Here is a 5,667-nt window from a genome sequence, read left to right as displayed (position 1 = left end):
AGTCTACATTTATTACATTTATTTATAAGTAGCATGTCTACTAAAGGAGGCTGAAGAGTTAGCTAGCATGTGACACGCGGGGCAACAACGAGGTTCGGAAGGAGGAGAGGCGGTGGCGGCAGAGGACTCCGCCATCGTCCTTAAGAAAATTAGACAAGTAATAAGCTACACAAGTGGTTAATAGGCGTGTTCGACTTGAGGCAGATCTGACTTGATGTGATGCATGCTGGGTTGAACACAATGCATACTAGGATGGACACAATGCTTGCTGGTTAGAAATTCTGTCCGACTTCTGTCAGCCGGGGAGGGACTTACCACCGTGACACCATGTCACATGACCTTAAAATATCGCGGAAGTCTTAGGGTGCATTCAGGGCACTTCAGAATGACAAGGACCGCCCCCATGGCTACTTTATTCATTTATTAATTTATTCATTCCTCCCAAGATGTAACTGTCATTGACATGTAAGACATACAGCAAAACACTATAGCAAGATACTGTAAATTTCCTTGAACTACAACTTTCATCGAAATAAACCTACAGTAAAAACCTTTTGTACGGTTTTCTCCACCAAATAGGCAATACAATACTTTGTCAAATGTGCATTAGATCCAAACTTGCAAATAGCAACACAGAACAGACATCTCCTATGTATAATGAATGATTGCTGATTGAAGAATTGTGCAAAGGAGTTTCACACAGGTGTATCAGAGATTCAGACTTATGCATGGAATCTATACCACCTGTGAAAAGATGTTTTCCTTTTGTTTAGCATGGGAAAACCAATAGAGTTTAGGGCTTTTGAATGACACCTGTGTTAACTGTTTTGCAAAAGGGTGTAAGAAATGTGTGAACCCATTGAAAATGTGTGAACACATTCGCAAGAGATGACTTCTGCTGTGCAAAGAATGTAGTCATGAAGATCAAGTGGGTTCCAGTTTACTTAAGCAGGTAAAAGCAATCGAGAAAAACTGTAATGTCAGGTTGGATGTGTTTAATAACTAGATGTACCGCAAAGTGGTACAAAATATGACCGTCGCTCAGTCCTGCAAATTCTCTCCGCAAAAATAAAGCACGCTTTTCAATTTGTCTCCATCCCCGACTCTTGCAACTTTTGTGTATGTTAATGAGTGTATGTGTGCGTTTGCTTTTGTGTATATGTGTGCTTCTCTGTGTATGTGTTTTCGCTTGTAAGTGTGTGTGGGGGGTAATGGTGTGTGTGTGTGTCTGCTTGCCTGCATGTGTGTGTGTGTGTTTATGTGTGTGTGTGTGTGTGTGTGTTCGCTTGAGTGGGGGTAATGGGGTGTGTTTGTGTGTGCGCATGTGCCTGCTTGCCTGCATGTGTGTGTTTTTATGTGTGTGTGACGTGTTTGTTTGTGTGTGTGTGTGTGTGCGTGCGTGTGTCTTTATGTGTGTTTATGCGTGTATGTGTGCATGCTTTTTTGTGTGAGTGTGTGCATACCTGTGTGTGTGTGTGTGTGTGTCTGTGCTTGTGTGTGTGCCTGCATGTATGTGCATGTATCTTTATGTGTATGTCATGGCCCCTGGAAGCCAGCATACAAAAAATTGGTCATCCTAGGCCAGGGGTCGGCAACCCGCGGCTCTTTGATCCCTCTAATGCAGCTCAGCTTTTGAAAATAATTAATGAGTATTTAATTAAAATGTATTTTATTTTAGTTCGTTCATTTTCAAAATGTAATATTGTAGGTCTATCTGAGTAATTTATATAACTTTCCACCTCACTTGACTCCATAACCATAGCCTGCACAATATTGTTACATTCAGGCACGCCTGCAGGTGTACGTCCATATGTACTGTGCGTACCATCAGGCTACCCAACAACGAGAGAAAATTTCCCTTGTGTGTGTGTAATGTGTATTCACACCAAACTGGCCCACCATACCTTCCCAACTATGCACAGTATCCTATTGGCTGCATGCCATCCGGGTTTTTACAATTTTCTATTACGCAACTTAGTGAACACGTTATCAAAATTAACGCGCACACATTTTGTTTGAGCAGGAGACAGAATACGCACGCAGGCACGCAACTAGGCTACTTGTTGTTTTTTTACTCGGCTATCTATATGGTTATCAGCACACAATGTTGAGCTAATTCACTAACTCAGTACTCATCATGGATATCACAAGTTTAAACAACGAAAACAGAAAGTATGGAGGCAGCAAAGCTAGAGGAGTTATTCCAGATGGGCAAGAACAAGGTAGGCAATTTGTGTGCTTGTCAGAACATTAGACTGCATTACAACTGTTTAAAGCCAGACGTCACGGTACGCTAGAACAAAACAAGGTAACTTTAGCCTGTATTGGGCTGTATCAAGTTGTCCAAATGAATAGTTTATTGTAGCCGTTGTTGTATTATTGCATGTGGATGTTGGGATGTTGTTATGCTATGTAGGCTACTTTTTTGCTGACCAATGCACGGGGCTAAAACCGGAAACGGACCTTGCGAGGGGGGGGGGGGGGGTGATGGGTGTGCGTACCATAGCATTAATTCCTGCAGGCGCCCCTGGTTACATTCGTGGTTCGTTGCCATGCCAATATCAAACAAAATCACCGATTTCCCTCCATTTCAGTCAACAAGAACACTTTAATTGTTATTGTTGATGTATGCGCTTGCTGTAGGCTAGATAATGAAAATGTAAAAAAGGAAACGTCAACGACCACAGCTTGCGAGCCCGAACAGAAGCGGGCTGAAATGGGAAAGTTTCCATCCAAAGACTGATTCTGAAAACGCGAAATGAACTGCCCGTTATATATCGCACACTGCAACGAGTTAGTATTGCTGTGTTAACCCTGTTCAGTTCCACTTGCATATGACAAATCTTTCTCACATATGAAAAATATAAAGACAAACCTGTGCTCACGTTTAAGGGCAATTCCGCGCAAAACTGTCACATCCATAACGCCAACACAATGCCATGGTATTTAGTTGGATATGACAGTTTTGCGTGGAGTTGCCCTTAAATCAATTAAGCCTCAATTCTTGCATGAAACTTCACCTCACTGAATATGAGCCAGCCAGACTCCAAGGCCATCACCAAGTCTAATCTCTGGTAGGCCTAATGTTCAATTTTGCCAATGACATCGAAAATTGAGTGTTGTGTTGTTAACTATGATGTTACTTTGCATACCAGGACACTGGGAAAATAGGGGGTGGTGTTTAGCCTACATGGGAAACCTAAGGCCTATACTTCTGTCATTCCACTTTACATTTCAAGTTATTCATTTCAGCCGTCCTCGTTTAAAACGGACACAGTCAAGACGAGCAAGTTTACCTGTGCAAGTTCACCGAGCACAGGCACCGTCAAAAGGCAACAATGTGCAGAAAACGCCAGCATGACAAAAGAGGCAGAAACCTGCTTAACCTCCAGCAACTTAAACGGTCATCACCTACAGAAACCTCCTTCTCCATGGGCTTGTGGAACTGTCAATCCGCAGTCAACAAAACGGACTTCATAGCTGGCTATGCCAACCACCTTTCGTTGGAACTCCTTGCTCTCACTGAGACTTGGATCAAACCATAGAACACTGCCACCCCGGCTGCACTCTCCACTAACTTTACACTATCCCACACCCCTCGCCCATCTGGACGAGGAGGTGGGACGGGCCTGCTGATCTCCAACAAATGGAAATTCACTCCGCTACTGCCTTCAAACAAATATGTCTCATTCGAATTCGACTGATTCAAAGCCCACCTACTCACAAAGCGCAAAGAGCTTGACTTGATCCTCACTCGGAACTGTAGCACAGACACCCTCATGGTGACGCCTCTCTGACTACTTCTTCATCCAGTTCAACATCAGCCTGACAGAACAGCCTCCGGCTCCTCAGCCGATGGTCACGTTCCGCTGCAACATCCGGAACCTGTCTCCAACCCACTTTTCCTCTGTGGTTGCCTTCGGTCTACCTCCACTCAACACCTTCTCCTCTCTGGAGGTTAATGAGGCCACAGACTCGCTCTGCTCCACACTGAGCTCGTGTCTAGACGAGCTGTGCCCTCTTACCACAAGGCCAGCTCGATCCAAACACTCTCATCCATGGCTAAATGATACCCTCCGATCGCAGCGCACCAAACTCAGAGCCGCGGAGAGGAAATGGCACAAATCCAAACTAACTGATGACCTCAAAAACTACCAGACACTCCTGACCTCCTTCTCAGCCAGCATCACTGCTGCTAAGAAGGCTTTCTACAATGACAAAATCAACGGCGCTACAGACACTTGAAAACTTTTCTCAACCTTCAAATCGCTACTCAACCCTCAGCTGCCTCCTCCTCCATCCATGCGGATACCCTTGCCTCATTTTTTACAAACAAAGTGGCGGCAATCAGCAGTCAATTCTCTACATGCCCACACAAGGCATCAGACTCAGATACCACACTCCTACAACCTCTTGGGACTGCTGGAACATCTTTTTGTTGTTTTTTTGAGTATCTAGACTCCTGACATGTAGCCGTCCTACCACATGCTCGCTGGACCCTATACCTACGAGCCTACTTCAGTCCATCAGCCCAACCATCGCACCAGCTATCACACGTGATCAATGCCTCGCTAACCTCCGGCACCCCTAATTCTGAAGCAGTGGCACCGCTAAATGAAGAGGAAACGCTGAGAAGAAAGTTAAAGTTAGCGCTACAGACACTCTATTTTCTAAACCTTCAAATCGCTACTCAACCCTCAGCTGCCTCCTCCTCCATCCTCACTACTGCCTTTCCTATCCAAAGGCATTGAACGAGCTGTCTCCAAACAGGTCTCTGACTTCCTTTCATAGAACAACCTTCTGGATCCAAATCAGTCTGGGTTCAAAAGCGGCCACTCTACTGAAACGGCTTTGCTGTCTGTAACAGAAGCCAGGGTGACCGCTTGGTCATCAGTACTCATTCTGCTTGACTTATCGGCTGCCTTTGACACGGTTAATCACCGCATCCTTCTCTCTATACTCTGTAACATGGGAATCTCTTGTTCTGCTCTCTCCTGGTTTCCTACCTCACAGGACGCTCGTTTAACATATCATGGCTTGCTCAGCTATCTGCACTCCACCATCTCACCACAGGGTCCCCCAGGGCTCAGTGCTGGGCCCCCTTCTCTTTGCTATCTACACCACCTCCTTGGGACAGATTATCCGTTCGCATGGCTTCTCATACCACTGCAGTGTTTCCGCTAGATTTTTTTTAAGAGCATAGACTGTAATCTAATGTAACAGCGTTGTCTTCGCGGAGACATCCTCTCTCCAGTTTCATTTTTGCTGTTGTTGCGAGCGAGCTTATAGACTACGATATAGGAAATACTTTATACAATCAGCTTCAGAAATGAATGGGTTTTCCTTGGCCTGTGCTACACCTTTCCACCAAGTTGTGCGATGTTGCGATGTTGACAAACATGCGTAGCACATGGAAGCTCTTGATAGCACATGCCACTAACGTCTATAAAAACAATATATTTATGGAATAAAACTAGACAGGTAACTTGGATTAGCATTGCTGTTTGTTCTTAAACTGCAATTTTCAGCAGCCAGCGGAGGGCATTTAGCCTACTATGCTTCCAGACAATATTTTGCGTCTCCCCTAATTCTGAAGCAGTGGCACCGCTAAATGAAGAGGAAACACTGAGAAGAAAGTTAATGCTTTAAATAGGCTACATCAATACA

This window comes from Alosa alosa, chromosome 3, assembly GCF_017589495.1.
Source record: "Alosa alosa isolate M-15738 ecotype Scorff River chromosome 3, AALO_Geno_1.1, whole genome shotgun sequence".
Taxonomy (NCBI): Eukaryota; Metazoa; Chordata; class Actinopteri; order Clupeiformes; family Clupeidae; genus Alosa; species Alosa alosa.
The sequence above is the reverse complement of the archived record's forward strand: the minus strand, read 5'-3'. Positions refer to the sequence as shown.